The sequence below is a fragment of the Physella acuta genome, unplaced genomic scaffold (assembly GCF_028476545.2).
Source record: "Physella acuta isolate Inbredline_101_S28 unplaced genomic scaffold, ASM2847654v3 ptg000566l, whole genome shotgun sequence".
NCBI lineage: Eukaryota > Metazoa > Mollusca > Gastropoda > Physidae > Physella > Physella acuta.
This window is the reverse complement of record NW_026732085.1, coordinates 655,923-666,705: the sequence shown is the minus strand read 5'-3', so window position 1 is coordinate 666,705 and position 10,783 is coordinate 655,923. Positions and strand designations below refer to the sequence as shown.

General features: G+C 42.0%; 1 protein-coding gene across 1 annotated transcript in view; it reads left to right on the top strand.

The window, feature by feature from the left end:
- Positions 1–5,363: 5,363 nt before the first annotated feature.
- LOC131946620 (uncharacterized) overlaps positions 5,364–10,783 on the top strand; it is a 44,060-nt gene continuing 38,640 nt past the window's right edge. Inside the window, exon 1 of the mRNA XM_059307537.1 lies at positions 5,364–5,504. The gene's annotated coding sequence lies outside the window, so the exon portion shown is untranslated. The remainder of the gene's footprint in view (positions 5,505–10,783) is intronic.

The following is a 10,783-nucleotide window of genomic DNA, read 5'->3' as shown; positions in this document are numbered from 1 at the left end:
GCACTATCTTAAAAACAACTCAAGAACTGCTTTTATTCCAGTAAATAAAAGAAAATAGCACTCGTATTTATAGGATCAAGGATCTTAACTAAAAACTCGGTAAATGCGATGTACTTTTAAAATATGTAAAACATGCATTTGGGCATTACAAGAATGTAAGTGAAACTCGAGTATAAAGTACGAAATCTATCTAGCATTACAAGACAAGAATATAATCACTGGTGAAGTATATATTTTTTATACAAATTCTATTTCCTTCAAAGGGAGGGAGGGGGCTGCGTTGGACGAAGCGATGCCTGAAAGAAACTCTGCCCACCCCCCATACTCCCTCATTTCTTCCCGTAATAAAAAATGTCTGAAAGAAACACTTCACCAGACCGTCAGAACATAATCAACAAACTGATTTTAAAACCAAAAGATAGCGAACTATTTCACCAGACAACTCAACAGCTAATTACCGTGCCGTATTTGATAGCCAGACAAAATGTATAACCTGTTACCATTTGAACAGGTTTTTTTTTTTTTTTTTTTTAATTTCAATATTCCATTTATTGAAATCTGCGACGCTCTAGGAGTCTGTTAACGGCTACACAAGCAAATCAACATCTCATGTACAAAACGGTTTGGCTGCCCACAAATAAAACAAAAAAAATGTTCTTTGGTAGAACTATGTAATATTGAAGTGTTTTTAAATTCTGTCGGCATCATTGACAGGCTCAAAATATGGGCTGTGATCATGTTCAGGAATATGTTCAGGGGGGGGGGGGGGGGGGAGAGAAGAGAGCAGTGGCGTAGCGAGGTCGGGTGTCACCCGGTGCGGCACTTAATGGTGTCAGCCCCCAGAGGCGTAGCGACCCTTACCGGGGACAAACTTTCAAATTTTCGGTTTGCACCCCCCCCCCCCTCAAATTTTCGATTCGCAACCCCCCCCCCCCCCCCTCAAACTTTCGATTTGCAACCCCCCTCAAGTTTTTACTATTAATTTGCTATTTTTTGCCCCCTAAATGGTGTCACCCGGTGCGGTCCGTACCCCCCCCCCCCCCCCCGCTACGCCTCTGGAAGAGAGGTCTATCAGTACATGAAGATGTAAATTCACTAGGTCGAATAACCCCAAACACCACCCACTTCCTTCCCACCCCCCCCCCCCCCCACACACACACACGCCCCCGCCTTGTAATACTATAGAACAACATGGACACACGGGGTATTATTTCAATGTCTTGACGTAAACACAGTAGGATCTCAGACGTATGTCTGTAGACAAGGACCTGACACAACAGTAGCGATAGGACAACACAGTAGCATCTCAGACGTTTGTAGACATGGACAGACACAACAGTAGCGATAGGACAACACAGTAGGATCTCAGACGTTTGTCTGTAGACAAGGACCTGACAGACACAACAGTATTGCTAGGACAATGGAAATGTATATCAGGACAAGATCCGTAGCCATAGCAACACGGATTCACCTAGCGCCACCCCCTCCACTTTCCAAGTTCACTACAGTCCCCACACTCATTATTAAGGCCATTGTCAATACGGTCGTACATTCGATTAGGCTCTACCTTAAATAGGGCCCTACTTCAGTGAGTCCCTACTTCAGTGAGTCCCTACTTCAATAAGGCCCTTACTTCAATAAAGCCCTTACTTCAATAAGGCCCTTACTTCACTGTCCCTACTTCACTAAGGCCCTACTTCAATAAGGCCCTATCTTCAATAAGGCCCTATCTTCATTGATGCCCTTACTTCAATAAGGCCCTATGTAACTGTCCCTATTTCATTAAGGCCCTACTTCACTAAGGCCCTACTTCACTAAGGCCCTATTTCACTAAGGCCCTACTTCACTAAGGCCGTACTTCAAAAAGACTCTACCTTCAATAGGCCCAACCTTAAAAAAATATCTACCTTTAATATCGCCCTACGTTCGATAAAGCCTAAACTTCAACAGGTACCCACTTTTAACAAGGCCCTGCCTCGCTGAGGCTCTATCTTTAACATCACTCTATCTTCAAAAAGGCATTAGTGAAGATCATAAAAAAGTTTCGAGCATAGATCTTAGACAATCGATCAAACAACAACAGTGAAATCGATTCTTCACAGGGTAAGCAGATGTTGGACGGGAGCACAGGACAGCTCACTTGTCTTAGGTCACCAACTGTAGCAGATCTTTTAGGTCATCAGGTCTTTTAGGTCACCAACTGTAGCAGATCTTTTAGGTCACCAACTGTAGCAGGTCTTTTAGGTCACCAACTGTAGCAGGTCTTTTAGGTCACCAACTGTAGCAGATCTTTTAGGTCACCAACTGTAGCAGATCTTTTAGGTCACCAGGTCTTTTAGGTCATCAACTGTAGCAGATCTTTTAGGTCACCAACTGTAGCAGGTCTTTTAGGTCACCAGGTCTTTTAGGTCACCAACTGTAGCAGATCTTTTTTTCTTAGGTCAGCAACTGTAGCAGATCTTTTTCCTTAGATCAGAGATCTTTTAGGTCACCAACTGTAGCAGATCTTTTAGGTCACCAACTGTAGCAGGTCTTTTAGCTCACCAACTGTAGCAGATCTTTTAGGTCACTATGTCTATTAGGTCACCAACGGTAGCAGATCTTTTAGGTCACCAAGTGTAGCAGATCTTTTACGTCACGAACTGTAGGAGATCTTTTAGGTCACCAACTGTAGCAGATCTTTTAGGTCACCTACTGTAGCAGATATTTTAGGTCACCAACTGTGGCAGATCTTATGGACAATTTTGTCTTTGTAACAGATCTCTATTTCAATAGAAATGTGGGTGATGACATCAACATGACATGTAGATGTCCTGTCCATGTTTCAAATGTCATCTGATCAACCAATGTTAACTGTCATCTAGTTAACAGATGTTGGCACTTTTTTAGTAGTTGTCATATCTATCTGTGTACATGTACAACTACACTGTAGGATGAGTACTACATATTACTGTTTGAGTACTATAGTGTACTACACGACGACATTAGAGATTATTAAAATGTAACATATCCGTACTCCTAGAATGCCCTGGATAAATACTAGACCTCTGTTATATTCCTGTATTAGTAACATTGTGTACTGTATCACTGTATGAATACAATTGTGTATTATATAAGTACTCCTGGGTACTGCATGACAGCATGACTACCACTGTGTACTGTGTGAGTACCACAACGTACTATATGAGTACTACAGCTTAGTGTAATGTATGAGTACCATCGTGTACTGTTTAAGTACTTCTTTTTACTGTATGAGTACTACTATGTTCTACGTGAGTACTACAGCTTACTGTAAAGTACCATTGTGAACTGCATAACTATCGTTGTGTATTATTATGAGTACCACTGTGAATTGTATAGTATCAATGGGTACTGTATGAGTACCACTATGTACTGTATGAGTACTATATGCTACTATAAGAGTAGGTCTACCAATGTGTTCTATATGAGTACTATTTTGTGTACTATATGAGTACCAGTGTGTACTATATTAGTACCAGTGTGTACTATATGAGTACCAGTGTGTACTATATTAGTACCAGTGTGTACTATATGAGTACCAGTGTGTACTATATGAGTACCCGTGTGGACTGCATGTGTACTAGTGTGTACTGCATGAGTACCAGTGTGTACTATATGAGTACTAGTGTGTACTGCATGAGCACCATTGAGTACTATATGAGTACCAGTGTGTACTATATTAGTACCAGTGTGTACTATATGAGTACCAGTGTGTACTATATGAGTACCAGTGTGTACTATATGAGTACCATTGTGTACTATATGAGTACCAGTGTGTACTATATGAGTACCAGTGTGTACTATATGAGTACCATTGTGTACTATATGAGTACCAGTGTGTACTATATGAGTACTAGTGTGTACTGCATGAGTACCAAACCATGCCGTGTCTGGCTCAGGTCGCGACAATGTGTACCGAAACAAAGAATGAAGAGGGAGGGGGGGAGTGAAAAAAAAGTTCCTCCACGACGCTTCTCCGGCCACTCACGCCTCCTTTCCCCTCCCCCAACTACAGACCGACTCGCCTCCCCTCCCCCTTCCTTCCACAGCACACGGGACCAGGTACCGATGGAGACATTCGTGAAAAATTCGAGTTGACAAAACCTGCCAGACCTGACCCCCCCCCTTTCCACCTCCACCTCCTCACCAACCCGCCCACTCTACCTGTAAGCCTAGCAGGCACCAGACAAACAAAGTTCCACCACACTCAGCGAACGAGAGAGGGGGGACACAAAGGTGAAGGTCGGGCTTTTTCTGGATTCTCACTGTTTGTCTCCTGTAAAACTCATTTCCGTCTCCCTACCCCCCCCCCCCCTTATTCCAATTCAATTCCACCTTTCATCTCTAATATTCTCATTCATTTCCTCCTCGTTGTGCCTACCTCGTCCCGGGCAGCCAGCCAGTTCGCACGAATCTCCCCCCGTCCCCCACCTTTTGCTTCCCCTGCCCGCAGTGCCATGAGGCTACCTGTAAACGTGGCAGGTACCACCGCGCTCATAGACAGGTGACTCCAGGCCTTCTAACTTCATCGCTAGTTTTAGAATTTAATTTTTTTTAAAATTTTTTAGATAAGTTAAATAACCCATATGGTAACAAATAACGTTGTATATGTTGTTTATTTAACCGTTTTAAGTATTTGGTTGTGTCGCTTAAAATATAAAAAAAAATTAATTATCACAAAACTGATTAAAAGCTATATAACTAAATAAGGAAAATACGAAAATAAATGTCTGAAGTCAGAAATGTGACTCATAAAAGGCTTTTCCGGTTCTTAGTAAACTAAGATAAAATGTTTTGATAAAATCAACTTCAAATAATAACAAGAGAACATTTTTATAAAGCACCGCTGTATATATCTCGTACAAGGACCACCCGACAGGACACGGGGAGGACTACACAGGACCCACGCCCAACTCATAGGAAGGACATGACAGGACCCAGCACAGCTCATACCAGGGGGGAAGGCTCAGAGCGCCGTCGTCTTTAACATACAAGCAGGACAAACACAGGTGATGCCAGCCGACGTTGTCCCCCCTCCCCCCTTCCCAATTCTCGTTTGAAACCTGTTGGTCACACAGTACTGAGCACAAGCTGGATGCAAGTCGATGAGGCTCTGTCGGGGAAATTTTTTAAACTTTTAAACATCGCGTTCTTAAACTTAAATGTATCAACATTTTATAATGTCTCATTCCTAATCTAGAAAAAAAATAGTTTATAAGATGCTTTTTCATCCTCAATAGCGGTTTTTGTAATTTAAAATAAAGTTTTAACCCTGACAGCGCCTCAAAGTTTGTCAACACGGTGTCAGCCACAGGAGCAGAATCCCAGGAAGTCGGGAGGAGTTGTCGCACTTTAGACCGGATCAACACCCCCTCCCCCCTCTCCCTCCTTCCTCTCTCTCTACCTCCTTCCCCGCAACGCTCCCAGAACTTAATGGAACCCAAAGAAAAATGAGGTCGGCGTCGGTCTGAGAACTTGTTCAGGTAAGTTTTTGTCTCTGATTCGTTTAAATTATTCTCTAAAAATTCCCTCAACCTGTACGAAGATGAAACAATGAAATTTATCCTCGACTTGTTTCGCTGCCGTGTCGTCTGCTAGAGCTAGTGTGTACCGAATAACCTAGGCAAGAGCATGACGACACACAGAAACCATGTCTGTCGAGGCCTTGCATGTATTGTTCTCAGCAGAATGCCGATGGTGTCTTGTCTAGGTCTACGATTATTTATTTTTTTTAAAGTCATGGCGTTGTTTGTTGTTTTCTTGTTAAAATTAACACAGTGATCCCCCCTGTTCTTATACACTGTTAGTATTAGACCCAGTGAGTTAATAATAGCTTATGTAGTCTAGAAATTTATTATTCTATCAATGGCATTGTTTATCTTTATCAGAACTGCATTCACTGTTACCCCTATCGTTTTGTAATGTTATGCGAATATTAGTTAGATCTATAAAATACTGTTACTACATTTTATTTATATTTTTATTTAGGCCTAGATTCTATATCTATTTTGTTTATTATACATTTTAGAACTATTAGGCCTATATTGGGTATTTTTTCGTATAATCATCATTCTAGTCTATTTTTAGCTATCATATTTTGGGTATTTTTTCCTATAATCATTCTAGTCTATTTTTAGTTATCAGTATCGAATTAGCAGTATGATAGATGAACGCATCCTTTAGGTCTTAATTTAGTAGATAAGGATTAGGCCTATGGTTCTAGAATAGTTAGTGTGGGGGTGTATCAAGATATGTATTAAAAGAAATACCCAACTAATTCCATATGTCATGATCACTAGGTACTATATACTATATAGGCCTAATGGTATATGCTTTTCTATTATACTACTAGTAATTTTAATTACAAAATTTAAAATGTATAAGAAAATAGTTATTTATTTAATTAAGAGTGATAAATTGTTTACATTTAAAAAATATATTTTTAAAGCCCTGAGTAAAACTATTTAAGGATTTTAATTCTAGCGTTAGTCATCTTTTAACACCGTATCATAGCCAGGCCTCTAAGACATTCCAGTCCGCATGTCTTGCTAAATAACTCCTCCCAAACAGTAGCACGCTCATTGCGTCACCACGCCCCTGGTTGTCGTTGCTAGCCTAGTAGCTATCAGCCGCTGTGTACATAAGGGTTTTTACTGTCGCGCCTCGCAGCTGTGGGTGATGGTACTTCACTGGCTCCGTGGCAGTTCCCGGCTGTATGGTGATGCTTGTTTGGTGGCACTGGAGTTTTATCTCATAGATAAGTTACAGCCCCCCCCCCCACTCTCAAGATTTGTAGCAGCGACTACCAGTTATGTAATGGCACCCATTCTGTTTGTGGCGGTACTTGCTAGTTATGTAATGGCACCTGTTGGCTGTTTTAATGGCACCTCCCAGCCATGTAATGGCACCTCCAAGCTATGTAGTAATACGTCCCAGCACTATATTGGTACCTCCCAGATATGTTATGGCACCTCCCAGCTATGTAATGGCACCTCCTAGTTATGTAATGGCAACTCCCAGCTATGTAATGGCACCTTCTTGATATGTAATGGCACCTGTTGGCTGTTTTAATGGCACCTCCCAGCCATGTAATGGCACCTCCCAGCTATGTAATGGCACCTCCTAGCTATGTTATGGCACCTCTCAGCTATGTTATGGCACCTCCTTGCTATGTAATAGCACCTTCTAGATATGTAATGGTACCTCCCTGCTATGTAATGGCACCTCCCAGCTATGTAATAGCACCTTCTATATATGTAATGGCACCTCTCAGCTATGTTATAGCACCTCCTTGATATGTATTGGCACCTCTCAGCTATGTTATGGCACCTGTTGGTTGTGTAATGGCACTTCCTAGCTATGCAATGGCGCCTCCCGGCTACGATATGGTGCTTTAACCAATATAGTTTCGCCTCCCACCCATCTTACCATACTTTCCAGTTGTGCCCCAATGGGGGATTCTTATTCTTCTCAAGCGGTTGGGGACTGGGTAGGTTCAAGGCATAGAATGACTGGAATCTGGCTTTTATTATTTTATTTTATATACAGTTTTGCAAAACGTGTTTTAAAGACAGAACAAAGTAAATTAGGAAATGATTACACCACAGGGCCGGTTTTCCCATTCTCTCTATCAACGTCATGGACATATACCACGCACTTCCCCTCCTCACCACATACCCTCAACGTCCCGCTGTAGTAACCAGACCGTGGTTAATTTTCCCGTGGTTTGTCCCCGCTGCATTCGTCCCCTGGGATAATTGTGCGAGACAGTAATTAGTTTCTCGTGCGGCTTAACGGATGGCTTTTATCATACGTCATTATCGCCCCTGATTGTTGTACTTGATGTTTTTAATTTATCCCCCTTTAATACGATCTCTCTTGCGGCCGAATGGTGACGAGTTTCCTTCCAGAGTTGTCTCCCCAAAGATAGTTGCATTAGGTGGATCAAGGTGTGTCTTCCTAATGACATCCTTAACCCGGCGTGTAATCTTTTCTGGGTGTGTGAATGACATCCCTTTCTATGTGTGTAAATGACATCCTTCTATCGATTTGTGAATAAATTACTTCTCTCGTTTTGTAAATGACATCCTTATCTTAGTATGTAAATGACAACCTTCTATGTGTGTAAATGACATCCTTCTCTTAAAATGTAAATGACATCCTTCTCTCAATATGTAAATGACATCCTTCTCTCAATATGAAAATGGCATAATTCTCTCGTTATGTAAATGACATCATTCTCTCGTTATGTAAATGACATCATTCTCTCGTTATGTAAATGATATATCATTCTCTCGTTATGTAAATGACATCATTCTCTCGTTATGTAAATGATATCATTCTCTCGTTATGTAAATGATATCATTCTCGAGATGTGCAAATGACACGCTTCTCTATCGATATAAAAGATATCCTTTTCGTCATGTTTCTCCCTATATATAAAAGACACATGTCGTAAATGGCATCCCGCTTGTGTGTAAAAATTGACATTTTTGTGTCAGTTAAAATCTACCTGTGTGCATTAATGGCATTCCCCCCTGTGTGGGTTTTCCCTATCATTCCCTTCTGGACAAGCCCAAAATCCCTTGGGCGTAGTAACTTCCTTCCTTATGATTTCTGCCTAGTGAAGATTACCAAGCAGCTACCGTCCTCCCTCTAGAATTGTTAAGTCTACCCAGCAGCTACCGTCCTCCCTCTAGACTTGTGAAGATTACCAAGCCGCTATCGTCCTCCCTCAAGACTTGTGAAGATTACCAAGCCGCTATCGTCCTCCCTCTAGAATTGTTAAGTCTACCCAGCAGCTACCGTCCTCCTTCTTGATTTGTCTAGACTACCAAGCCGCTGCCGTCCTCTCTCTAGTCTTGTGAAGACTATCCAGCAGCTACAGTCCTCCCTCTAGTCATGTCTAGTCTACCAAGCCGCTACCGTCCTCCCTCTAGACTTGTCTAGACTACCAAGCCGCTACCGTCCTCCCTCTAGACTTGTCTAGACTACCAAGCCGCTACCGTCCTCCCTCTAGACTTGAAAGGCTCCGGGTAACATCCATCGAACTTTGTCTGAAGGTGGATTGACCCCTGAACTTTTAGAATTATAATTATAGGTTTTTTTTCTTTCAAGGCAGCATCACATGAAAGATTTGTTTTATTCTTGTGTAACATCATGTGCTTTTGTAAAGTTATAACACAAGGATAAAATAAAACAAAGCATGCATATTACGTGTCGAAAGTTAATGCTAATCACCATCTACAACATACAATTTTCATATAATCTTATATAATCAAATCGAATTTTTACTTGATGCCAAAAATCAAAATTCATATTACGACATTAATAAACAATAACGAAGTTCTTATATTTCCCCAAACATCGAAGCTCATTATATAACCATCATATAAAAGTTCATATTCCTTCATATGAAAGTTATTTTTTTTAAAAGTTCAATTTACACCCTACCCCAACACCAAAGTTCATATTAATCCCCCCCCCCCCCCCCAACACACACACATACCAACGTTTATATCCCCCCAACACCAAAGTTCATATTACCACCCTCCAAACACCAAAGTTCATATTACCCCAACAGCATTAGAGTTTATATTAACCCCCCCCCTCCAAACACAAAATTTCATATTACCCCCCCCCCCACCCCCTCTACAGTATCAGAATCCATAGCCCCCCCCCCCCCACAGCACCAAAGCTCATACTACCCCACAACACCAGAGTTCATATTACCCCCCCCCCCCTCCCCATCCCAACAACAAAGTTCATATTACCCCCAGAACAACAAAGTTCATATTACCCCTCCCCATCCCAACATCAAAGTTCATATTACCCCCCCCCCCATCCCAACACCAAACCTCATATTACCCCACAGCACCACAGTTCATATTACCTCACAACATAAATCGTCACCGGGTCTGGCCCGCAAACGTTTATAAAAATAACCCCAATGAATCACGTGTCGTCTCCAGTCTATCTTCTCCTATCTTCTCCCAACCTACCACCTATCGATTTAACCCTCTGAGGGAGGGGGGGAGGGAGGGGTCAAAGTAACGGGATGGGGATGGTGGTGGTAGGAATCAATTCTGAAATTGATGGTCTGGGCCTAAACGTCAATTTCTGACTCCATAAAATTTGTTGATAAGTCTAAAGGGGGGGGGGGGGGAAACGGACGGTGCGGGGGCAACACCTGTGGAGGCTTCGATCAGTCCAAGGGACAAGAGACTTAACGCTGAGGGCAAGAAACGTCAAGATGGAGCAGCAGAGAGATGCTTGATGGATGTGTAATTACAGGAGAGGAGGGTGGGGTGGTGGAATGATTTAAGGAGAGCGGGGGGTTTATTAATCTGGACATCTATCGTGTGGATTGGCTGGAACGTCTGGGAGTTGTTGTGTTGTGTGTTGGGTGATTTGTGACACGCGTGTTGGTACACACCTCGGTGCCGTGTGCGAAAGATTGTGTTTGAATGTGTGTTGGTTGGTATGTGGAGTTGTTTAACAAGTGGCGGCAAGCTGTTTTAATCTAGTGTGTCACTTTTATAGTGTCGTCAGTAAAAGACGTCATATCGTCAGTAAAAGACGTCATATCGTCAGTAAAAGACGTCACGTTGTCACTAAAAGACGTCATATCGTCAGTAAAAGACGTATCGTCAGCAAAAGACGTCATATCGTCACTAAAAGACGTCATATCGTCACTAAAAGACGTCACATCGTCAGTAAAAGACGTCACATCGTCAGTAAAAGACGTCACATCGTCAGTAAA